The sequence below is a fragment of the Rattus norvegicus genome, chromosome 2 (assembly GCF_036323735.1).
Source record: "Rattus norvegicus strain BN/NHsdMcwi chromosome 2, GRCr8, whole genome shotgun sequence".
NCBI classification, from domain to species: Eukaryota; Metazoa; Chordata; class Mammalia; order Rodentia; family Muridae; genus Rattus; species Rattus norvegicus.
This window is the reverse complement of record NC_086020.1, coordinates 63,366,649-63,392,998: the sequence shown is the minus strand read 5'-3', so window position 1 is coordinate 63,392,998 and position 26,350 is coordinate 63,366,649. Positions and strand designations below refer to the sequence as shown.

Here is a 26,350-nt window from a genome sequence, read left to right as displayed (position 1 = left end):
TTCCCCGAAAGGTGGAGGGGCTAGGGAAATGGCTCAGGGATTAAGCCACTGCTCTTTCAGAGGACCTGACTTTGTCTTTCGGTACCCATGTCAGGTGACTCACAACTATCTATGGCTCCAGTTTCATGGGACCTAGTGCTCTCTTCTGAACTTCATGGTTACATATACTAATGTGTGTGCCTACTAATGTGTACAAAAAGGTAATGTAAAAAGAGATCAAGGAAGACATGTCTAGCCAGGCATGGTGGCATATGCCTTCTAATCCCAACATGTATGAGGCACTGTCAGGAGGATCTCTCGAGTTCGAGGCCACCCTGGTCCACAGAGCGAGTTTCAGGACACCCAGGACTACAGAGAGAAACCCTGTCTTGGAGGAGGGGGAGGACAACACTTCATGCCAACCTCGTAGCTCCACAGTCATGCAAGCATATATGCACCTGTACCTGCAATCCCACACGCACACAGACACCCTACCCCCACCCTACACACAAGGCAGTGGATATCAATAAAAGAATGATTGTCCAACTGTCTGGCTGTGCAACATCCATCACTTGCTCTGTGGCTCTCCAACCTGATGTAGTCATCCAAGTGCACCTGGTTTGCTCAGGGTAAAGGGTCACCCTAAGCAATCTGCCATTGGGAACCAGGAAAGTTGTCCTGCCCTCTCTATTACAATGTCATTGCTTGCTAACAGACCCCAGGAACTGACCTTTGGGTCACTTGGACCAGTTCTTCCTCTTCAGGCCGCATTACACCAAATCCGGCTTTACATTTGCAGGCATGGCTTCTCTCTCCTATGAAGAAAGTTCTGCTCTTGCTGGAGCACTACCACCGATGGCACCAGAAACCTCAATCACCCTGTCCCCTCCCCCTGGGCTCCCTTAGCTCACCCATGCACACCCCAATCCCGATCCTCTGACTCCTTTGTACAGAACCTGCAGATCACCCTTGTGTCAATCAAGAGGGGTGAGCAGTTGGGATCTTTGAAGCATTCACTGAGATGCAGGGATGCTCAGCTAGTAAAGTAAGGCCATTCCTTGTCTCCACGAAACTCACATTCTAGTGAGGAAGACAGACAGGAAATCTTGAAGGACAGGCTCTTCTAAGGAGGGATGCTGGGATGTAACCAAAGCAGGGTGAGGAGCTCGCTGGTGAGGGGTGACATTTGTGGCAGTGTGCTTGGCAAGGCCTGAGTGGGTGATGGGGAGCTCCATGTGGCTGCATTCAAGAAAGGACAACGAGTCAGGTATCTTAGTATATTCCTAGAACTCCAGCTCTCAAGAGGTGAGTTTGAGGCCAGCCTAGGCTACGTAACAAATTCAAAATAAGCATGAGCTATTGTCTTACCTAATAAATAAGTAAAAAGCAGAGAAGCCACTTTTCCAGTGTATTCCTAGCATGGGGGGATGCTGGGCCCCCAGCAGCCAGCACCATGCATCAGCATTGTGATGACTCCCTCCGTGAGGCCAGCATCCCCGGGAATGGTTTGGGTACTCTGATGCCTAAGAGCTTTGTGAGGGTGGTCCTCACGAGGCATCTGTCATGGAGTAGTTAAGATGCCACCTCTGCTTACCTGAAGCAGGTTGCCGAGGAGGCGGCAGTCGCAGCACATTCAAGCGCTTTACTCCTCCCTTCTCAACCACACTGTTCGCTTACTCACTGCTCCCTGCATGCCTCGTGCCTCTCTTCCTCTGATGCATTCTCCCAGCCTCTCCCCAACAGACCTCTCTTGCTTGCTTGCTTTTCTTATCAAAATACCACCCCTTCTGTGAAGCCCATTCCAAATACTCTTTACATATTTCCTGTGTCAGCCAAATACTCTTTATGCCACATAGCACAGTTCAGGTGTGGCCGAGAAGGGTATCTCCTGTGTCAGGAGACAATGGTGGAGGCTCAGGTAGACAGAGAGCACATTTATTCGTGTGGAGATGAATAGTCTTACTTCCGATCCTTGCCATGGTTGGGCCAGTTGCTTTGCCAAAAGAAGCTGCAAGTTGAGTGTCTTCCATGGAAAGTCCTTATTTCTTGGGGCTAACCCGTGACTCCATCTTCTACCTGCCTCCCCTATGAACTGCAGCACTGGGAGAACCCATCTACCAATTGGTGATCTCTGACTTACACAGGGGAGAAATCGAAGCAAATTAATTGTGAAATCTGTCCAGGTGCTTTGTCGTGAGAGGAGGGTGTTACATCTTTTTGTTTTTCATCCACCGGCCTCGGCGTCTCACTGCCCTGCTTCCAGTTGAGTGGGAGCCACGGGGTCCCGTTATCAGTGCATGTCCATGTTGCCAGCATCGTGAGGCAGAAGCACCTCTGTAGCTTGCCTTGAACTCTGTATCTCAGGCTCTTTTTTTTTCGTTTCCTTGAGGAGTGGTTTAAATGGAGGCTGCAGTTTTCTGCTAAGTATAATTGGTTTTAAATGGTAGGTTTAATAATGATGATGTTGGACTTAATGCTGCCTCTCAGCCTCGGCTCGCAGTCCTTGGCAGCCAGCAACTCATTGATCCCAGTGCTCCCCTTAGGAGGGGACAGACAGCTGCAGGACCCAAGTCCATCCTGCTCCAGGCTAGGATAGAACCGCAGGGAGAAGGGGCCACATACCCCCCTTAGCCCTGGACCACTAGACAAGGAGGTGTGCCCTGGGCTGGTGGGATATTCGGGGTTTGGGGTTGCCTTCGACCTCTCTTTCTCTCGCTCTGGGCTTCCCACAGCTCATTAGGAATTCCACAGGAAGCTGAGCGGAGGATCTACAAATTCCACGATGCTCTTTCTGGGCAGAAGATTTAATTGGGAGAGTGTATTAACTTAATTGGTTATCATCAGGCTTCTGGCTGTTTTCTGTATTTTAGGGAACTTTTTCTCATTTTCTCTTCCTATGGCCAGTAGAGCATGCCTTTAAGAGATTAAATCTCATTCTTCAGTCCCTCTGAGTGCAAAGAGCTCTGGGTCTGAAATCAGAGCCTGGATTCTGGTTGTGGTCTTTCTGGGATGATCTTACATTCACTCACCTCCTTTCTTCGCCGGGTAGAGGAGTAGGTTAAGTGACCACAAAAGTCCCTCCCAGCGCTCTCCGTGGATGACTTAAACGTCTCTGTGAAGTGACCTTAAATCCTCCGAGGACCTTCGGCAGGTCAAATGACCAATCTCAGAAGTCAAATCGCCATCCTACATATGTGACAACCAAGACCAACCAAGGCTTGGAGAAGCAAGGGCTTGTTCAGCGAAAACGCAGCGTTCATGTTATAAAAAGCACATCGAAGGATGTGGATGCTGTGTGATGTGGGGTCCCTTGCTGAAAATTACAGGCAGCAGAAGCAACGACAGGGCGGTGGTGCGCTGGCTTACTGGGGGCTGCCCGCTGTTGGCTTGCCAAGCCTACCCTCAGACAAACCACGATCGTTCAGAACTCCACGTCTGGTTCTTTAGGGAAGATGAGCAGCTCCTCATTGGTTTAGGTCCGCCTGCCTTGCCTGCCTTTGCCTCCTCTGTGTTTCTGGATGGCTTTTTTGTTTCTGTTGTAAATAGGGGTACATTATAACATGGGAAGAATGAATGGCCGTCAACACAGAGACAATGAGCCTGAAGACGTTTCTGTGGGCTTGGAAGTCTGTGGCAGCTCCGATGCCTGGCATTATGGGGGAACAGGAGTCGTAGAGTTTGAAGATAGCGCTGCGAGGTATAACACGTATATCCATGTCACACAAATGTGGCTTCAAGGGGTTGGGGATTTAGCTCAGTGGTAGAGCGCTTGCCTAGGAAGCGCAAGGCCCTGGGTTCGGTCCCCAGCTCCAAAAACAAAAAACAAACAAACAAATGTGGCTTCAAGTTAAGCTCCTCCTTTGCTCCGTCCGTCTGGTAGGCATGCTTCGTTCCTGAAAGCCCCCAGCTACACTTCCCTATCAGGTCTCTCATTTGTGGAGTTTTGTTTGTTTGCTTGTTACCCGCTAGGCACCGTGTGGTATATTTTCCATGGGTAAATGAGCAGCAGATGCTGGCAAAGTTGTCCTCTAAACATTCATAAGAAGGGTGGGATGTGCCATAGTGTCAGGTTCGTCAGGACAGAAAACCATGGCTCTTTTTCCAGAAACTCTGCCCAGTCCTCTCTGAGATACCATCACAGCTCCTAAATGGCAGATTATCTGTAGCTAATGAAGGTGGCTTGGCTGTGACGGACAGGCTCAGGGTGGGGTGGGTCGGACCTGCAACCTGAAACAGAGGTTTTGTGTTTACTACCTGTGAGAGTTAGAATTGATTCTAGCTAACTGCCCATGGGGACACAGCGTCTGAAAAGAAAGGTCTAGGTCATAGCCATAGAAGATCATATATATATATATATATACACACATATATATGTGTATATGTGTATGTGTATATGTGTATATGTGTATATGTGTATGTGTATATGTGTATATGTGTGTGTATGTATATATGTGTATATATGTGTGTATGTGTATAGATGTGTATAGATGTGTATATATATGTGTGTGTATGTGTATATGTATATATGTGTGTATATATGTGTATATATATAAATATATATACATACATATATATATGTATATATATATATATAATTTTTTTCCAGAATCTCATGACACCCAGGCTGGTGTCAAATTTACTTAATGACTAGGAACAACTTTGACTTTCTAATCCGCCTGCCTCTACCTTCTAAGTTCTAGGATTACAGGTGTGTGTAACCACACCTAGTTTATGCAGTGCCGGGGACTGAAATCGGGGCTTTGTGCATCTTAGGCAAGTTCTCTACAAACCTCTATGTTCCCAGTCCTCAGACGTCTCCAGAAGGGTGGTCGTGAGGCAGAACGGCAGAAACGGCTTTTACAGAGGATGGGTTTGGGTAAGGCATCACATGTCTGATACTTCTAGGGGTTTGCCAGCTTGCAGCCGCGGTGTAAATTTAACCCTGTCCTAAGAGTCCCCTGGGAATTAAGTCTGCAGGGAAGGCAAGGCTGAAAGTATCTAAGGAGTGTTCTGAAAGTCAAGTTTACCTCGTGAGAAAGAGTCCAAGGCTGCCTCTCTTTGATTGGGCCATTTCCGGAGTGTTTATCGGCAGCTCTCCAGCACCTGTCAGTGAATGCTCCCACTCATGGATGTCTGGTGAAACTGAAGAAGGGGGGTGGGGAGTTTGGAAGATCTCACGTCCGTGCAGGCCAGCCTTGCCCTTGAGTCCGTGCAGAACCTGTGGCCGCTGCAAAGGTGTTGGTGTGGTTAACCCTGGGAGGCACTCGCTCACAGAGCAGCTCTCAATGGTCACGCAAGGATGTGGCAGATGGGTACTGTGTCCGCAGGGCCAGAGTCTGCACATAAGAAGGTAGAGCTGAAGAGCATTGGCACGCAAAGGACGACCGTGTCGCTCACAAGGATGGCCTGGGGAGCACCGTGCTGACCCAGCATCTACAGTGTTGCTGGGTTACCACAACCAGGTGCCAGTGCTGCCTCATACACAGGGCCCCTCCTCCCTCCAACCTGAAGCCTGGGGAATGGGCAAAGGAAAGACAGGCATTCCCTGGAGCCATGGGTAATCTCATCAAGCAAATCCAAAGAAAGGAACAAAATCAAAACACTTTACATACATGCCCTTTAGCATTCTCTATTAAGGGGAGCGTGTGTGTGTGTGTGTGTGTGTGTGTGTGTGTGTGTGTGTGTGTGTTCAGGTGAGAGCATGCCTTAAAGTATGCATGGAGGTCAGAGGACATCTTGCAGGAACCTACCTTCCACCAGGTATGTTCTGGGATGGAACTCAGGTTGTCAGGCTTGGTGACAAGTGCCTTACCCAGTGAGCCATCTCACCAGCCCACATCTTACTTTCATTTTTCTATCCAATCACAGTGGAGCAGGCTGGTAGGTTACAGTGTACAGAGATTATACAGAGGTATCCAGGGCCCAAGATAGTTTAGTGGCTTAGGTGGCACTCTGAAGTTCCTTGCCATGAGAGGAAGGAAGTCTTACGATATAAAAGAGAATGGCCAGGGTAGTTTTATTATCAGCTCCAGCCAGAATTCTGCTGGTGGCCGTGGGGTGGGGCCGCACCAACCATGTCCATTTTCCTGTCCCACCGGTCAGCTGTTCTGAGTAGTCATTTTCCTGAGGTTCTGAGGTCAGGGGGAGGAGTCGTCCGAGACTGTTAGCCCAGCCTTCTACCCTGTGAAACTCTCTGGTTTCTAGGAGCAGAATTAGTTCTTGTTTCTATTGTGCTCTTAACTAGCTCCTGCCTGTCTCCCTAATTCATTCCACACGTCAGGACCTCTCTGCAGTGGCCAGGAGTCCTCTGCTGTTCTTTGCTTCCCAGTGTCAGCAGCTCCATGGGAGATCTCTTAAAACTCTTAGGTGCCAGAATCAGGGTGGCCTCCCTTCCTTTCAACCTTCTGGCTTCTAAACTTCCTGTCCCTTCACTGCCCGGTGCTTTGTAGCTTCTGTGACACTTAGCACAGGCTCATCAAACTATTCAGTCTATGAATGATTCAGTATATCTTGGAAGGCTGCCCGTCGTAAGCCATGCCAGCCAACATTAGAAAGAGCAGGCTTGGGCTGGAGAGATGGCTCAGTGGTTAAGAGCACCCGACTGCTCTTCCAAAGGTCCTGAGTTCAATTCCCAGCAACCATATGGTGGCTCACAACCATCTGTAAAGAGATCCGATGCCCTCTTCTGGTGTGTCTGAAGACAGCTACAGTGTACTTATATAATAAACAAATAAATCTTTAAAAAAAAAAAAAAAGAAAGAAAGAAAGAGCAGGCTTGCCATCATCCCAGCACAGAGACATACAGTTAGGGTCCTTTAGCCCAAGACGGTCTATGCTGGACCCTCCCAAAATGGATGTCAGCCATCACTTAGCATTGGGGAGGCTCAAGTCATAACTGATATACTTGTAGCGTCTGCATATGCTCCGGGTCTAAGAAGAGAGAGATGTGGGCCTTGGAAGATTTTACCCTCACAGTTGGGCCCTGGACAGTCCTGTCTGTTATCAGCCCATAATCATGTTGCATTCAAATGGGGAAATTCTAATTTGGAGTTTTCTAGTATGTTCTTTCCCCTCCGATCCTCCTCTTTCCTTCCTTCCTTCCTTCCTTCCTTCCTTCCTTCCTTCCTCCCTCCCTCCCTCCCTCCCTCCCTCCCTTCCTTCCTCCCTCCCTCCCTCCTTCCCTTCCTTCCTTCCTTCCTTCCTTCCTTCCTCCATCTTGACCTTTTGTCTTCAGTCTTGAGGTAGAACAGCATAGACAGTGCATGCATACCCTCTCAATGTGTCCCAAGGCCTGGGCAATGTATGGCCTCTACCTTAAAAGCCAAAAGACAGAGTGAGGAAATGTTAGAAAAAAAAGTGTTACTGCTCCTGCCTCCCCACATCCCATCAGTCCTGGTCCCACTCCTCCCTCCTCTTCCTCCTCCACGTCATCCCCAACAGGTGCTCACCCATGATGAGCCATTAGCTTTGCCCCCATTGTAACCCTATTAGCAATACGCTAAGAACCCACGCGGCACACACCCCCACACTCGCAGTTAGCAGCGGTGCCCACCTCCCTTTGTCTGCGCCCACCCGCTCCCCCACCTTTGTGCTCTGCCTTTGCCACCGTTGTTATTTCTAGATGCCTGGGAGGGAACAGCGTGAGCAAGCTGCTGCAGAGTGACAGTGTACTGTGACCACCCTCCTCACAACCGCAGCAACAGCTGTCGTCACACACACAGTCTTTGGAGAGGCTGGGGCGGAACGGAAGCTTCCCAGTGGGACATGAAAAGACAGTTCTGTATGCCTTCCTCTAAAACTTTACTGCAGCCTGATTTGCCGACCCTCTTGTTGGAGCTGAGTCTATGAATAATTAGTAGGTGGTTCTCAGAAGAGAGCGTGAGGGCTGCAAGTATAGTTCAGTGGGATAGCATGTACTTACCATGTGGGAGGCACCGCCAGAAAGTGGGGGATGGGTAGGTATGACTTTGGAACTCGATGTGTTTTTCACTGAGAGAATGCTAACTGGATGAGTTTGGTGAGGGCGGGGGCTATGTGACTGTTGCTTATCCCAAAGTTTGAAAGGAAAATAGTTTTTCATATTTGTTTTTATTGTCAATCACGTATCTTTGTGTCTGCTTGTACACAGATACATAAACATGAGCGCAATGGCTGTGGAGGCCAGAAGAGACTGTCAGGTATCTTGGAACTGGAGAGATGGGTAGTTGTAAGCCAGCTGATGTGGATGCTCTGGAAAGAATTTGTCCTCTGCAAGAAGAATTGATGTTCTTAACTGCTCAGCCATCTCTGCAGCCCCTAAAGGATTTAAAAAGTAAAATGATTTATGAAAGAGCTCCCCACAGCATCTTAGGATGCCACACTCGAAGTGCCTGTCTCCCATGGGGCCTGAGCGCTTCCCATTCTGGATGAATCAGTGCAGGGAGGAAAAGGATGTTATTGCTGGGCCCCTCTGTAGAGAAACCAAAGAGTAATGGCAGAAATGTCACCCTTAGTGGATAAAGGACGATGGGGTTAGTCGCTCTAATATATGCCTGACAACATAGATTTACTGGGCAACCACAGTGCGCTCAGTGTGCTTCCTAGGTAATGTGCATGCTGCGTGCTAGGTGCCTGAGTTCAGTCCCTGGCATGCTTCAGGGATTCATGAGGCCAAGCCTACATGGGCAGAGTGATTCGAGGTAGTAGAAAGCCAACAAGTAAACACTGAACAGTAGACATAAGGAGAAGGTGGACTTGCCTAGGGTTTTATAGATATTTAGGAGAAAGTTAGGTATGGGGTAGAAGTGACACTAGTTGTACCCAGATAGTGTGAGAGTGCCCCATGGAAGGTTTCATGCTGCGCTGTGTCCGCACACATTCCTAAGCGTTTAGCTCTCTCTGCACAAAGTAGCCACAACATGCGCTGAGTAGATGGCAGAGTAGAAGAGAGAGACAGCGTTCCGGAAGTGGACTGGAAACCAGCAGGATTTGGGGGAGGAGGGCTGTACTGATCCGCAGGGGTAGGATGAGTGGTCATGGGGTGAGGTTGGGGATGGGTGGTAGTCTAGGCACTATAGGGCAGAAAGGTGGGATCGAATGGTAAAAGCCTTGACTAAGAGGATGCAAACTTCAGATGTGGTGTTGCAGGTTCTTAATTTAGGAGAGAGAATGAGAACACAATGAAGAGACACTGAGATGGAGAAATGGCCACATCAGCAGTGGTTCAGCTCTGATTATTGGCCCTGCGATCGGTGTGGGATGAGAGCGCCACACTCTTCCCTGTGGTGTGTTAACAGTGCGAGCAGAGAAACGTAAGCAGTTGGAGAGATGTCCTATGTAGAGTTTGTAGCAGAGGCAAATGCCAGTGATAGCAAGACTCAAGAGAACTTCACTATGTGCAGAATGGGAAGGCGTGTCCGAAAGTCCAGGTTTTGGTGTTATCGTGCTCATGTTAATTAGCACTGATGACTGAACCGCCTTCCTAAAGGTGACTACTGGAAACAATATGTCGACGTCTGGGCGTGAAGCCTTAGAGGGAGGCTAGAGTGGTGGGTTGCCCTGGGACGTTCATCCATGCATTAAGATAATATGGATCAGCCCTGATCTGAAGTTCTGCAAAAGCTGTAGGCCAAGTTCATTGACAGGTTACAATTTACCATGGGAATGTTTGAGGAAGACGATAATGTACTCTTTGTCCAGTGTGGTCCAATGAAGCCAAAATTAAGGTATCAAGTGTAGGACCTAAGTGACATCCTGAAAAGTTCCTGACTCAGACTTCTGGAAGTCTAGACTTCTGAATTAATGGGCACCTCATGGGACTCTGTGTGTACTAGCCAGAGCGTCTAGTTCTCTGCTATACAGGTCTCATGGTTGGTTAAATGTTGTAAAGGAAATCCCACTGAATATGAATTTGTTAATTCATGCTTTCAGGTCCCACATGTAGCTTCTTACTTCCTACAAGTGGCTAGATTAGTAATCTTCAAGTTCATGGCAGTAACTAGAATGTTAGGAGCAGATATTCCAAAGCACCACAGTTCATTCCTGTTCAGACAGAGCAGCTGGGTGGCTATCTACTGTACAACCTATTAACTTAAATTTGTTTTCTGTATGATGTGCTGGCTTTACATTTTAAGGTCATGAGCTGAGTAACGGGCTAGACTGGTACTTGTGAAGACCAAATGGATTTGGTGATTCTTAGACAGAAGAGATAAGCATGTTCCTTTGGGTGTGTTGGACTGAGATCATCAGCTAAAGGCTGTAACATGGGTATGGACAGACGGGAAGTCACAGTTGTCACTCCCAACCATGGGAAACATCCCTGCCCAACATCTTGATTAGTTATGTAGTGTCTGTGAAGCCCAGGCAGGGGTTCAGCTGTTAAGAGCATTGTTCTCGCAGAGGTGCCTAGCACCCACCTTGGGCAGATCACAATGGTGTGTAACTTCAGCCCTGAGGGGTTCCATGGACACCCGCATTCACATGTACATACTCACATATACACATAGTTAACACACAGTAACACTAATCATTAAAAAATAATCATTCCGGCCATGTTTAAATATCAGAACTCACCCCTAGTGGGCACAGGCAAAAAGGGAGGGCACTAGAGACAGGGCAGATGTAAACTGAACAGAACAAATTCTCCTGTGGTGTATGTGGTAACATATATGAAGCCCAAGATTTATCATTTTAATCTGTCCAGTTCAATGGCTTGAAGTAGCTTCCCCTTCTGTAACCGTATGTCTGTTTCCAGAACGGTTTCACCATCTTACAGGTGACACACTCCACTGTTGTTAAACACTCTCTCCTTGTCCCCGTCTGCAGCTATTGGCAACCACTGATTTGCTCACTGTTCTGTAAATTCGCTCATTTTAAGTACTTCCTATCAGTGGGATCATACAACACGTTTGCCTCCCTGTCTGATCTTTTCGCAGCATATGTTGTTTCAGAGTCCATCCAGTTGTAGTTGTAGTATATATCAATTATAACCTATCTTTCATGGTCAAATAGCAGTCCCTAAAGACTAGGTATGTATTTCAGTTAGTAGAGGACTTGCCTTGCATGCCTTTGGTCTCCTGCATTATCTAACTCGGGCATGGCGGTACATTCCCGTGATCTCAGTACCAAGGAGTGGCTGTGGGAAGATCAGAGGTCCAGGCTCATCCTCTGCTGGATAGCAATATTGATGTGAGCCTGGGATATAGAAACTGCCTCAAAAGGGAAATCCTACTGTACACATGCGCAGTATTTCCGTCATCCATTCATTAGCTGATGGCTCTTCTGAGTTGTTTCCACCTTCCAGCTGCTGTGAGGAGTGTTGCTAGGGACTTCGTGTACAGAGCTGTGGCTTTTCACGTGTTTTCCACTCTTGGAGTATGGAGCCAAGGAATGGAATTGCAGGGCTGTGTGGTGATTCTGTTTAACTTCTGGAGGAATTGTCAGCTTTTTCCACAGTGGCTGCGCCACATCACATGCCCACTAGTGACGTGGGAGGAGTTCAGTTTCTCCTCATGCTTGCCCACGTTTATTTTTCTCTTGCCCAGCGTACCATCTAAAGGCTTGAAAACCGCGAGCAAGCGAAGGATTCAGATACTTCTCATGCCAGCATAGACCTTTCCTTCCCTTTCACTGCAACCAATCAATACCGAATCACTGGTGTCCATCAACTTTGACAGATGCCGAGTGTCACACGGCTGCCAAGGACAACTGGCTGAGCCATAAATCAAAAGTTATCAGATGGGAGCACTAGATGGTATCATGGCTGGGGAAGGAGGAGATTTTAAATGGAACATTAAATCTGAGAGCTAACCTAGGCTTCTCTCAAGCTCCATATTGAGATGACGGCTTCCTCCAGATGTTTATACTTGGCCTGACACCCAGCCCCCACCACTTCCCCTCAGCGATGATCAAACTGGGAATAATTTGACTTGAAGTCAGGGCGGAGCCCAGCAGAATGGATAATTAAGGATATGATTTTTAAACAGTGCCTAGGGGTTATTTGAAATCCGAACGTCTATTTTGTTCAAATGAGAGTTACTGGTATACAAGGGCAGTGACTGAGGCACCGTTCTCCTTGTTCTTGGAAGCTGAGGGGGGCTCTGAGGATAGCCTTTAGTAGCTCAGGACGAACCTTGCCAGCTTCAGCATGTCCCCACTGAGTCCCTTTGTGCTAGGGGTTGCAGCTCTTAACTCTGGTACCAGATATGCAGGCTGGTGCTTTCTATGTTTACCCAAGGCAGTACCCAGCATACTGCCTGCTGTGTCTTTCTGCCACAGAGTGCTGTGCTTAATGGCTATGCAGTTTCTCGTTTAGAATAGACAAAAAGAAAGTGGGCGGGGGTGGGGGTGGGACTCATGAACCTCAACAAAACAACAACTGACCACAAAGAGTAAATAGTCTGTAGGCGCCACACTGGAAGGAAAGAATTTAGAAGGAACCCACTTTGGCGAATTCTTCACATAAGTTTTAATGACATGTGTATGTTCTTAAATACAACTTGGACTTAGAAACCTCGAAACTCTGAAAAGCAGAGGCAGGGAAGGAAGGATGTCAACAAGAAAACAGAATAGGTAGTTGGAGATGCACCTCCAGCCAATGGAGACCTTGATCCAGCAATCCATAGACCAAGGCCTCGTGCAAGAGAATCAGAAACCAGCAAAGGAGTATAGCTTAGACAAGCACTTAATTAGTTGCATCCAACCACATTAGGCGCAAGGTGGAAGTAGCTAGTTTCTGGCATTCGCAGCTAATAGAGACAAGGAAGTCCTCTGATAGCAATGTAAGCCCAGTGTGTGACAGGTGTTAGACGGCATGAAGCTCTAAACTGTAACCTCAAGCTCTCGCTAGATCTAAGGCATCAAAATAGGTGGGCTCGGAAGGTCTTTGGGGGCAGTCTGACTGTGGAACGTCACAGAGAGGAATACCTGTGTGCCATAGTGAGTGTCAACCAACTTCTGCTCTGGATTCACAAAACCCAGGGTCTTTCCCACTGTCCACCTGTGGCCGTTCATAGTGATTGTCAACTTGATAGGATCTATTATCACTGCCTTAGTGGCTTTTCTATCACTATGACCAAGGCAAGTTGTAAAGAAAATGTTTACTGAGGCTCATGGTTCCATGATTTGTTATAGCAGGGAATATAGCAGCAGGGAGCAGGTGTGGCACTGCAGCAGTAGCTGAGAGCTTACATCCTGATCCACAGACATCAGGCGGAGGAAAAGAGGGAGGGAGGGAAGGAGGGAGGGAGGGAGAGGATGTGATAACTGAGAATGGTATGGACTTTTGAAACCTCAACACCCCCCCAATGACACACCTCCTCTCATAAGGCCACACCTCCTAATCCTTCCCAAATAGTTCTACCAACTGGGAGCCAAGCATTCAAATACATGATCTTATAGGGGACATGGGTAGTCAAACCACCACGGTCACCTAGAAGACAAACCTCTTGGCACCTCTACGAAGGGGATTGTAAATTAGGAGAGTTGAGATAGAAAGAATTACCCAAACTGTGGGCTGAAGACCAGACCGAATCTAAAGGGGTGACCTGAGCCCGAGCACTCCTCTTGCTTTAGTTTGTAACTGCAGATGCACTGCGCCTAGCTGTGTCACATGAGCCACACCCTCACACTGTGAGCCAAGACAACACCTTCTTTACTTTTAGGTTGTTTTTGTCAGGTACTGTATCATAGCAATGAGGAAGTGACCTAATGGTGTCCCACCACACATTCCTGCTTGCTGGCCTCCCGAGCTAGGTTCACATGGCTTATGAAAAAGTAGCAAAGAATGATACTGACTTCTTATTTTTAGTTCATTTACATGTTCTTGTCTGTGTGCAAGTGTATGAACATGTGTGGCAATGCCTGTGAAGGCCAGAAGAGGGCGTCAGAGCTGCAGTTACAGTTGTGAGCCACCTGATGCAGGTGCCGGGAACTGAACTCTAGTCCTCACAAATGCTCTCAACCAGTATGTTGTCTCTTCAGCTCTGCTGCTTTGTTTTTACAAGAAAGGAAGTGGGGTGGGGGTGGGGGGGACAACAAAACCGGCACTGTTTGTCACACTCCCCTTCATTAAGATTTGAAAATGGCTTGGGGACTCTGGGTCACTGTTTCTAAGTGCGGCTTCAGATCGCAAGCTTCTTGTTGCTGTCCACTCTTGCCCCTTTTCATCTCCTCCTTCCCCTTCCAACCCTTCAGGTCTGGGGCGTGGGAAATAAGCCCTGAGGATTGAGGTCAAGGGTTATTTCTCTAGACCAGATGTCCAAAACTTCTCCTGGAGCTTCTGGGATGCTTGCCTCAGGGGGAGAGGGTAGCTTCAAGTTTTTGGTTTATACACATTCAGGGAACCTGAAGGTTCTGGAAGGAAGTTTTTATTTCCTTCTCACTTAAACAAGTGTGTGCCCGTGTGTGTGTTTGTGTGTGTGTGTGTGTGTGTGTAAGCATGTGCATGCATATATGTGTGCATGTGTGTCTGTATGTGTCTGTGTGTGAGTAAGTGTGTGTGTGTGTGCCTGCGTGTGCATGTGTGTGTCTGTGTGTCTGTGTGCATGTGTGTGAGAGTAAGTATGTGTGTGTGTGAGTGTGTGTGTGTGTGAGAGTGTGTGTGTGTAAGCATGTGCATGCATATGTGTGTGCATGTGTGTGTCTGTGTGTCTGTGTGCATGTGTGTGAGAGTGAGTATGTGCGTGTGTGCGTGTGTGTGTGTACATGTGCGTGTGTGTGCATGTGTGTGTGCATGTGTGTGAGAGTGAGTATGTGAGTGTGTGCGTGTGTGTGTACATGTGTGTGTGCATGTGTGTGAGAGTGAGTATGTGCGTGTGTGCGTGTGTGTGTGTACATGTGCGTGTGTGTACATGTGTGTGTGCATGTGTGTGAGAGTGAGTATGTGCGTGTGTGCGTGTGTGTGTGTACATGTGTGTGTGTACATGTGCGTGTGTGTGTGTGTGTGTGTGTGTGTGTGTGTGTGCGTGTGCTAATAAAGGCTCAGCTGGGCTGGGGATTTAGCTCAGTGGTAGAGCGCTTACCTAGGAAGCGCAAGGTCTTGGGTTCGATCCCCAGCTCCGAAAAAAAAAAAAAAAAAAATAAAGGCTCAGCTAATAAAGGCCCTGGCCACCATGCCTGCTGACCTGAGTTTGGTCTTCAGGACCCACATAATCCAAAGAGAGAACAGATCCCCACGAGTTGTCACAGTTCTACTCCATTTGCATGCCACAGCACATAAGTACACCAAGTACACAGATGCAATAAAAAAAAAAACTGCACATGTCCACCCGACCCACATTCTAGATTGTTCTACCTCCTGCCGCGTTTCGCCGTGCATCTTTCCAGTGCCCCGGTGTGCTGGTACCCTACTTTCAGCATCTCTTAATGAGATTGCCATCGTTGCCTCAGAATTGCCCAAAGGAAGCAGGCAGGGCCTGGGCCGGTCTCCTCTGGCCCATCTCTGATGGCTCTCTCTTCAAGCAACCCTCACTAGGTACATCCGGCATCCATCCAGACCATCTCGGACCCACTGGCCTTCCGGCCACGGTGCTGCTGATAGTGACTGGAGAGGAGACCTGCACTTGTTCCTCCGTGGAGGGTGCCCTTTCCGACTCCCAGGCAGGCAGTGGTGGGCATGTGTCGCCCTCAGTCTCAGCCTTCAGCATGAGTTTCCAAAGACACAACTGGAAGAGCGCTTCTTACTTTTTTTTTTTTTAAGTGAGAGGCTTTAAAAATGGCAACGTAACTTATAATGAAGATGAAAAACAATTTCCTGCCCACCACTGTGTGCTCTCTCTCTCCCCCTCCTTCCCCTCCATTCCCTTTCCCTCCATCCTGCTCTGTGATACAGCTTGAGTAAATGTGGCCCGAGGGAATACTGGATGTGAGAAAGCTGTGTAGCCTGGGCTGAAAAGCAATTAGTTGTCCTGGAGCAGTCTCCAAGCAAGCAGAGGCTCAATCCCTGAGGTGAGGAGGCAGCAGTGTGATTTAGTTCCGTGTTGGGTGGTTTGCTGACAGCATTCTGTGTGTCCTGGAGTCCCCGGAGAGGTGGCTGGCAAAGGCAGGGGCCACCGCTTGCCTTTGTGGTGACCCGCTGTCGGTGAGTAAGACTGAGAAGCTCGAGGTGGGCTGGGACGTGAATGTGTGCCTATGTGAGCTGTGACTCGGGCTTAAAACAGGAAGTTAGCATTCTGCCCGCTTGGGTTTTTTGCTGGACCTTGTTTTTTGTTTAAAATGCAAACATAACTAAACTTTGTCAACGGCATCATCTCCCACGATGTGAAACCCGATGTGCACATCTGAGAGATGCTAATGGGTAGATATGAGAAGCAGAGTTCTGTATGCAAATAAATCTCAGAGGCTCCACTGTAATAGTTTAAGCCTTAAGTGGCTTTCTACAGCACAGGACTTCCCAGAGTGATGGCTTCCTCAGAATGATGGCTTCAAGGAGTCATGCAAGAGAAAGCCATTCTCAAATACCTGGCACTGGGAGCCCTTCATCCTTACTCAATAAGTCCCTTGCAGCGTTGTCAAGTAGAAACTCTTTTGGCGTTGTCTGATGTGTTCCTGTACCCACACTTCAATACTTCTTTCCTCGCCTTTTCCCTCCTTCCTTTTTCTTCTCTTTCTTTTTTTAAATTGAGGCAGGACTCCACATAGCCCAGGTTAGCCTCAAAATTGCTGTCTTCCTAGTTATCCATGCTCTCACCTCCTGGGTGCTGGGATTACAGGCGTGTGATCTGACTTACTTTCTACTGATCTTTCAAAACGAATGACTCCCTGCTTTGTATCCATTTCTCTGTTTCATGATTTTTTTTTTAAATGGACTCATTTGAACCATGTCTATATACCCACCCTCCAGAAAGAGGTGAGGATCCTGTAGAGCTTTTAGATGGCCTTATTCTCTGCAGATGAGGAAGCCAAGGCCCAAAGGCATGAAGCATGTTGGTGATCACGTTGCTGGCCCGGCGGTGCCAACCTGAGTCAGGCAGCAGGGTTCGCGTGGGCTAACTCAGTGTCCTTCTTCCGGGGCTTTGTCATCTGTTAATCTAGGGTGCTACTCTTTGTGCCTCAGTTTTGTTTTTTAAATATTTTATTTGTTTTAGTTTATATGAGTTAGTCTTTTGCCTACATGTCTGTGCGAGGGTGTCAGATCTTGGAGTTACAGGCAGTTGTGAGTTGCCATGTGGGTGTTGGGAACTGAACCTGGGTCCTCTGGAAGAGCAGCCAGTGCTCCTAACCACTGAGCCATCTGTCTAGCTCCCTTTAATCTTTCTTTCCTTCTTTCCTTCCTTCCTTCCTTCCTTCCTTCCTTCCTTCCTTCCTTCCTCCCTCCCTCCCTTCCTTCCTTCCTTAGCTTCGTGTGTGTGTGCGTGTGTGTGTGTGTGTGTGTGCCAACACACCTGACTTAATCTGTGTTTCTTAAGGGGGAATTTGTCTAGGCCTCTTAAGCTTTTGACAGTTTTACTTTGTCCATTTTTAAGTAGCAGGGTTCACTGACAGTCTTTTTTAGTGTGTTGTTGTTGCTGCTGCTGCTGCTGCTGCTGCTGCTGCTGCTGCTGCTGCTGCTGCTGCTGTTTTACTACTGTATTTGAGATCAAGGCAATAAATTGGGAGCCAGCAAACCACTGCTGTTGACCTCCTTCTTTGCAAGCCTCTGTTTTCACCTGGTGCCATCATGCTCAGAAGCTTAGCCCAATCAAAGGCAGAGGGATAGGGGGCAGTGCCAACTGCACAAAACCCAGACCTAGCCGGGTGTTAGGTCTCTGTATAGGTGAGGTGGGAATGTTTAAAGTAGAGGGTCTGTCTCCAGCACACAGTTTAGATGAAGAGTGCCAGACCTCCAGAGGCTGGCAAAAGTCAGAAGGAAAGGCCAGCAAGGAAGTTCGCAGCACAGCCCAACCATTGATTGGCACAGGAGACAGGTGACATTCCCAGATGCTTCTGTGAGGCTTGCCTAAACCAGATGAGGCCTGGGCAGTTAGAACTGGGGCCAGGCCAGCAGCAGTGATGAGAGCAAATTGGAGCTGAATTAAAGGGTATGACGGAATGGTTCTTCCACCCTTCCCGCCTAATTGTCACAGTTGCACCAAAGTGCTCCTGATGATGCAGGCTTAGGGGCTCAGTGGGGCTCTGTACAGGCAGAAAAGATGGCTGAGACACGAACACACCCTATACTTCACCCAAGGAAGTCTTTATGTTGATCGATGCTTCCACTGAGCCCCTAACACGGGGACATTGTTCAGCTCATCTGGGTACAGCATGTGCTGAGCACAATGCTATCCCCAAGGTATTGGTAAACACTGCATGAACAAGTACAAGGATGACCTATTTACCAGCAGGGGGATGGAACGAACTTTGCATGGAAGCCTTGATGTGCGTATCTTACATCCCTGTGGGCAATGAAGCCGCTGAGCCCCTCTCCTTACAGCATTAATATACTAACCCAACTGAACAGCCTGGATATTGTGTGGCTGAACCAACCAGGCTAGAAGTAAATGCAAATGGCTCTCAAGGCTACAGGTGTGTCTCCTTTGAAGTCTGTCTGGTAAACATGGAGCTGGCTCTGTTCTTCTCCTTGAGGATAAAAGAGAAACTCTGAGCCCCCACGGAGTGCCAGGGTTTCAGGCCAACAGTGACATTTCCAACATCACCAGTGAGTGCTTCTCAGTTAACCGCTTGTAATTTGGAGTCTCGGTGTTGGAGAGGGACACAGATCAAACACTGAAAGGCACACAACCTCTAAGGTAAAAATAGAAGGCAAAGTCAATACCAACTTAATTTTGACTAATAGCAGGTTTCTGTCCAAACGGAGCACTTGAGTCTTACTTTTATAGCTTTCTTCCTTGTCCTTTAAAACCCAGCCGTGTTCTGAGTCTCTGAAGATTTGGAAGAGGGCAATTAATTTTTAATGCACAATGCAGAGTTTGGAAGAGCAGAGCGGGTCACAGTGTGGCAGGACTCCAGGCCCAGCCATGGCTACTGGAGGAAGAGGTCTTAGGCTCTTAGAGGAAGCTTGCAGTCACTTAGTTCATTAATAACATCTGGGTTCTTGTTGAACACTTTCAACTAAATGTGAGCTCTCTCCAAGGGGCAGGATCTAGATTTTGTTGCTGTTTTGTTTGCTTTGTTTTGTTTTGTTTTTCCTCACAGTGTCTCATGTGAGTCTCCCAGTGAAGTCGCCGTTAAGTCCTCAGTCTTGGTTGGTCTTTTCGCTGACACTTATGAGCTCTGGCGGATGAACGCAGGCCTTTCTTTTCCCAAAGATGAAAAGCATGTCATTGGTAGTATTAGGCTGGAGAAAAAGCTCTGTGAGTTCTGCATAAGCACAAAGCAAGGGAAAGTAGGTCACGATGGGAGCCTGTTCTGTTTGTGGAAGTCAGAGAGGATGAAGAAGAAAGCATCTGAGAATTTGGTTTTATCAAAGCTTCTAAAGCCAACCTGATAGTGTCACCGGCATGGGGTCTGACACCATGGAGGCTCTCTGGCCTCTCACATGTTTATAGCAAACCTTCCTAAGCCTGGCTCAGAGACTGTCACACAATGGGTACTAATACAGCAGGTTGAATAGGATTCCCTGGGTTTCCCCTCAAAAAGAATTTCCATTGCCACTAAGACAGGCTTCTGTAATGGAAGAAAGGATCTGGAGGCTTGTCTGTCTGGGGCAGGAGAACTGTAAGAAGCTGCTGTCCAGGTAACCGTAGACTTCCCCGACCCCAGTTAGAGTGTCCCATTCATTGGCTGATGTGGACTGTGGAAGAGGATCGAGGACAAACAGCAACTAGAATTCACAAGGAGTCCAAAGTGGACTCTCACTCCTCTTGATTTGGAGGTCATGGGATTTCTTGGACTAGGTCATCCTGAGGGAGAATAAGCAATGATAGTGACAGATTAACCTGCCCTACCAGAGCCCAGCAGCTTGGAGCACTGCCTACACGTGGTGTCCGAGGGATGCTTGGCTTGCAGAGCACGAAGCCAGGGTGATTTCTCAGCAGCTTTAGCAAAAACCATCGAGATACCCTGAGTTTGCTCCGTTCTAGGGTTTTTTCTTGTCTTTTCACTTACTTTCAATTATTTTTTCATTTTTAATTGCACCTCATTTTTTTATGAGAGTTGTGGTCTTGAAAAAAATGCATTTTTTTTTAAAGAAGAGCATGTGATTGAGTCATTAGGGAGGCCGGCTATTTATGGAAACACTGCAGTGATGCAATTTGTAAGAGGAAGAATCGCTCAGTTGTGCAAATAAGCAGGATCTTCTGTTATGCTTGGGATGCGTCTAACCTATTTGCTGTTTATACATGGAGTGCCTTCGAGATAGTCTGTAGCTCTATGTCTCTGCATCTGACAAAAGAGGAAACAGTGCTACAGAGACTGTTACTATTTTAACATTTGTACGACTGCCGAGAGCTTCAGCAGGGTCTCAGCCTGTAAGGATGCTGCCGTGTGTCTGCTGGTTTGTCCTCCGCATAGCTAAACGTCATCCCTAACTCATCAGTAGGATCATTAGCAACACTGAACCTGTGCGTGCAAACTACTGGGGGTGGGGGTGGGGGCGAGAAGTGATTAGCCTGTTACATCCTGGACTCATGGCGAGGGAGGTGTTGGCAGATTCTGGGGGCCACCAGAGTCGATGTGAATTTGCATGGTGAGAAGACACAGAGGATGCGGAGTTAAGTCACCAGGCCTGGCAGGTCCGTTGTCGAACTGGCCAGGGTCCACAGACAGTAAATCTTACTCAACAAGTGGGCGAGCACAGGTAGTGGAGCCAGCTCCAAGGCCGAAAAGTATTACATCATTTCCTCACCATCGTGAGCAGGAGTAAACCAAATAAAAGGGTGAGGGGAACATTTCTCCAGGCAAGGTGAACTGCGTGCCAAGGTAAAGGTCAGCTGAAACAGGAGGGACCATGTGATTAAAGTGGCAGTTCTCAACCTGGGGGTTGCAGCCCCTTTGGGAGTTGAACAACCCTTTCATAGGGGTCACCTAACACCATCAGAAAACACTGTTATTTACATTATGAGTCATAACAAAATTACAGTTATGAAGTAGCGATGAAAGCAGTTTGATGGTGGCAGGTCACCTCGGCATGAGGAACTATATTGAAGGGTCACCACATTGGGAAGGTTGGGAGCCACTGGTTTAAAGGAAGGCTGGTCACTCTTTGTCTGTGTGATCTTTGCATCCCACACTCTGCCTCAAGTTTTTTCAGTCTTTTAGTAATGATGTTAGAGTGTATGGATGTCTCTCAAATGCACTATTTTAAAGACACCAGAGTCCTTTCTTAAGGAGCACGGTGATAAAGAAACGCAGCGTCTCAATCAATCAGGTAGTGGCACTTTGTTCTTAGGAGGAGGAGTAGGATTGAAACTAAGACCCCTAACCTCTTGGTTTCTGAATTACACATCGAGGTGAATTTTGACATCACAGGAACAACACTAGAAGATACTGGATTGGACAACATGTTAGACCCCTACCTGTCTCAGAAGATTGACAAACAAGCCTTTGGAATTAGTGTTGCCCTTTTCCCCAGTTCCCACGTTTTCTCAAAGGGTCTCCCTTCAGGTTTTTCAGAATCCTCATATCTGTAGTCAGGCCTCTTTGTCGGTCACCAGTGAACCAGGGCAGCTACATAAGCAGCGCTAGGAACCCGCCAACAAAAGTGGCCCAGATAGCACACTATCCACGGTCTGCTTGAGAAGGCATTGAGTTGGTAACGTCTTCTGGCCCAGCTCCATCGTGTTCAATGACAGAGGACTTGGTGGTATCAGGTGGACTTGAGATTCAGTCTCTGGGTTAGAGAGCCACTGCATAGCACTGGCATAGCAGGAATGCCAGCATTCACTCTATACCAATGTCCCTCATACAAAGACTTCGTAGGAAGTAGAGGAAAAGGGAGGTAGGATTTCCACCTTCTTCCTGCAGAGATCATCAGCCTTCAAAAGCAAGTCAAGCTGAGGTTAGAAGCCTTTCCTTTAATCACAAAGGTTGTCCTGGGCTTCCTGGATCACAGGGCACCAGGGTCTCTCACCTAATCCTAGCTACACAGTGGCAAATCTGAGGTCTCATGGAGTGTTCTGTGCAGTCCATTGAAGAAGATTAATCCTGAAATTTGGCATACCAGGTGGCACAAGGCTGTGACCCCAGTTTTTCAAGAGGTTGAGATAGGAGGGTCTGCTTGAGTGAGCAAATTCAAAGCCAGTCTGGGCAATTCAGAAAAACCATTTCTCAAAATGCAGCATGCAAAAAGGACTAAGGTTCTAGTTGAGTGGTAGAGCACTTGCCCTGAATGTGTGAGACCAGAGGTACAGTCTGGCCTAGAATAAACAGAACTCGGAAATTCAGTATTAATGTTTCAGCTCTGCCCCTCAATCCATAGCTTTGGATAAGTCATTTGGGATTTCCATGCCTGGGTTTACATGTCTGTCTTAATTAGGGTTTTACTGCTATGAACAGACACCATGACCAAGGCAAGTCTTATAAAGACAACATTTAATTGGGACTGGCTTACAGGTTCAGAGGTTCAGTCCATTATCGTCAAGGCAGGAACATGGCAGCATCCAGGCAGGCATGGTGCAGGGGGAGCTGAGAGTTCTATATCTTCATCTGAAGGCAGCTAGCAGAGTACTGGCTTCCAGGCAGCTAGGCTGAGGGTCTTAAAGCCCATGCCCACAGTGGCACACCTACTCAAACAGGCTACTCAAACAGGGCCACACCTTCTTATAGTGCCAGTCCCTGGGCCGAGCACATACAAAGCATCACCGTGTCTGTTAGTGTCAAGCACATCTAACCATGGTGAGTGTATAGTGAGAATGCTGTGTAAAGGTGGAGAGTGGACATCAGCCAGACAAACAACAGAGAAGACCAGACTCCTCCTGGGGAAAGGGGTAAGGATAGGGCTGTGGGATTGCCTGTGTTGAGACTCCTGGTTTGCTCAGTAGCCTTTGGTTAAATCCCCCTATGGCTCTATGTCTAGGCAGAGGGTCACAGTGAGCTCCTCTCAGCTGCTGACCTACTATGAGCTGCTGGGGTTTTGTGTGTCTGGAGACTGACTGTTCGCCTGCTCTCCTTATCCAGACTCCTGGAATTCTTATATTTTTAGTTATGTGCCAACAGGGGAAGGGAGTATGGGCACATGTGAGGGCAGGTGCTGGCAGAGTTCACAAAGGAGCCCATGATTGTCTGGAGCTAGAGCTGCAGGTGGTTCTGAACCACCAGATGTGAGTGCTGGAAACTGAACTTAGATGCTCTGGAAGAGTAGCAAGCACTCAACAGGTGAGCGGCCATTTTTCCAACCTGACATTCTTACGATGACAGTCTTACAGTGGCCGAGGAGTTTGAATTTCAGCACTACCCTGTTCAGAAAATGAAATCCTGGGAAGGGGCAGGTGTGGTGGCACATGCCTTTCATCCCAGCACTCCCCTCCTAGTCTGTACAGCAAGCTCCAGGCTGGCTAGGACTACCTAGTAAGACCTTGTCTCAAAACAAGACAAACCTGGAGACCAGGACAGCAAGAGAAAGGAAAAGCGGAGGCGGGAAAGATGTGAGTTACAGACCTGGAGAGAAAGAGCTCTCTCTGTCTCTGTCTCTGTCTCTGTCTCTGTCCCTGTCCCTGTCTCTGTCTCTGTATCTATCTCTGTCTCTCTGTCTCTGTCTCTGTGTCTCTCTGTATCTCTGTATCTATCTCTCTGTCTCTGTCTCTGTGTCTCTCTGTATCTCTGTATCTATCTATCTCTGTCTCTGTCTCTCTGTCTCTTTGTATCTATCTCTGTCTCTGTCTGTCTGTCTGTCTGTCTGTCTCTCTCTCTCTCTCTCTCTCCCTCTCCTCTCTCTCTCTCTCTCTCTCTCTCTCTCTCTCTGGAACATAGTCTACCAAGTCATGTTCTCTCACAGGCCCAGGCTTCCCAATTAAACTAAGCTGGCTGGCTACTGTGCCCCAGTGACCCTCCTGTCCCCACTTCCCCAGAACTAGGGCTATAAGGGCACACCAACACACCCCACTCTCTCCCACGGGTTCTGAGGAGTGAACTCAGGCTCCCACGCTTTTGAAGCAAGAACTTAACTGAGCTGTCTCTCTGGCTCAAAGAATTGACTCCTATACAAAGAGTACACAGACCTGTAGGAAAAAAAAATACAGGAAAAAGGAGATTTAAAAAAAACTACTTGTTGGCCTCACCTCCCAGAATTAATGTTTTTTGCTGCTTTGCTTCCTGCCTTTCTACACACATCAAAATTTATACACATAGATACTTAAAAGTGGAAACGGACCCTCCTCGGCTACATGCCGTCACGTGTTTTAGCAAATGGTTACCGGTGCTCCTGACTCAAATAGTTTGCCAATTTCCCCAGTGTAAAGACTCCCACCATTGCTGATTTCAAACTACCAAAATGATGTCAACCAGCTTGGAAACTTCCTGCAAATTTCACAGTCAGCTCTTGGGAGCCAGCAGGAGCCAACTCCAGCAAACTGCCAACTGAATTCCCTCCCTAATTAGCCTTCCTCTCTTGCAAAAATCTTTGTGTCTAAACTTTGAGAGTTGTCTCTTGCAAACGACTTTTTTTTTTAAGTCGAAATTTGCTTTCTTTTGGGAATTTGGGACCGTGTCATATTCTATTCAAATGAGTGTAAATATATTTTAATCAGAAGAGAGGTATTTTTTCATGCTTCGTTCCATAGGTCTTTGCACGCGCGGGGAGGGACCTACACATTTTTAATAGGTAGCAGTAGTAGAAATATAGTTTAAAACTAAACCAATGACAGACAGATGTGTTCCAGCAAGAAAGACTGTGGTGACCTGGAACCAATCTTTGGGTCCATTGTCTGCGGATGTGTGACTCACTAAAGACACTTCTCTCTCATGGCTACTTCTTCTAGCCTAAGCACATCAGTTGTCCCTCTGTCTTTCCTGAGGGAATCTGTCTTCCTCTCAGGTTTGTCCAATGAGACCAGGACTACAACTGTTTGGCCCAAGTTAAGCTTCCTAATCAGATCCACATTTTCTTGGTCTAAGGGGAGGTGGGAATCAGAAGAGGGAACATGAAAATCACCCACAGAGCAGCCGTGTGGAGTCACCTCCTCTTGGCTCTGGTGTGAGCTGTTGGGCTTAACAAAGCTGGTGGACTAGCTCATCTGTGGTCCTTAGGTGGAGAAGTCATCCATGCCAAAGGTCTCCCACGCTGGGCTTTTTAATTGGCCTCTGAGCTGAGCTTTGTGTGGGCTCCTGATAACAAGCCTGGCTCTCCCAGGGCCAGTATCCTCAGACAGAAGCAGCTGACTCAAGCTTCATGAATGTAGGGAGCAGCATGCCCTGGGCAGGCGTCAGGGAGAGGGTGGTCCATTGCCACATAAAGACAGACTTGGCTGTTCCCTCCGCTAGTTTAGCCAGTGTGCACAGAAAAGGGCGCGAAGTCTAATTTGGATATTTGGGTTATCAGAGAAAGGGCTGAGCCAGCATGCGTAAGGAAACTCTCTACTGTGTGCACCCCTAGGCCTCTCAGTACCTTGGATCATCTTGCATTGATTTTCTTTGTGCCCTCTCCTATTAAACATTAGTTCCAAGAGGTCACCAATTGAATGGTCAACTTAGAAATGCTTTAGAGCCCCACACGCACTCTAAGGTGTGTATATCTGTCTTTTTATTATGCCTATAATTAGTTGCCTACATTTAATTATGCCTATAATTAAATGTACATTAAAATCTGTGTGGGGGGAACATGTATACGTGTTTGTACATGAATCTGAGGGAGTATGCTTACGTGTGTGTGTGTGTGTGTGTGTGTGTGTGTGTGTGTGTGTGTGTAGGGAGTGGGGTTGCAGGTCAATGCTATCTCTGAAGTGGCCTAGGAAACTACCCTGTCCCTTTGCCCTTGATACCACCACACCCTTAGCTTAGCAGTATGTGCCCTTGAGCCCTGAAGTGAGTCTCCCAGCAGGCTTGGGGTGTCCCAGTTTTGAGTCAGTAAAATAACATATGTTCATATGCATCTAGAAAATCCAGAAACAAAGTAAAAAGCTATCAATGAACTTCCCTGAAGTGAAAAGTCGTATTAGTGAGTATTGTTCAAAGAGAGTGCTTACATTTTTAAACAGAATGATTACATAACCAAAGTTGATGAGGTGAGCATTTCCTTATTTTGCTTTCCTAAGACAAAGGCCCAAATTAGGTTCCGTCTATTCTCTTGTCTATGTAAGGACATCTAAATGCAGCTATAACCTGCCCCCACCTAACCCTTCACAGTCAGAGACCTTCCCCACTCTCTCTGCCAGCTGCCCGCAGGCTCACCCTAAGAATCCCATACCCTCAGCTCAAGCAGTGACTCCATTCTCTACATCATGCCTGAGGTTTTATCCGTGAGGTTCTTTAAGTTACACATTTTTAAAAAAAAATATAGTTATTAGAGTATGTATTTTATCCA

At 47.6% G+C, this 26,350-nt stretch overlaps 1 protein-coding gene across 7 annotated transcripts in view; it reads left to right on the top strand.

Annotated features, from left to right (window-relative positions):
• The window catches only part of Pdzd2 (PDZ domain containing 2), a 385,871-nt gene that overhangs the window by 104,522 nt on the left and 254,999 nt on the right, over positions 1 to 26,350 (top strand). Inside the window, exon 1 of one of the 7 annotated variants that reach the window (XM_039103088.2) lies at positions 15,764 to 15,903. The exons of 5 other annotated variants lie outside the window; for them this stretch is intronic. The gene's annotated coding sequence lies outside the window, so the exon portion shown is untranslated. Of the gene's footprint in view, positions 1 to 15,763; positions 15,904 to 16,015; positions 16,037 to 26,350 lie in introns of those variants that run through there. One more of the 7 variants, XM_039103087.2, reaches the window with a different exon arrangement.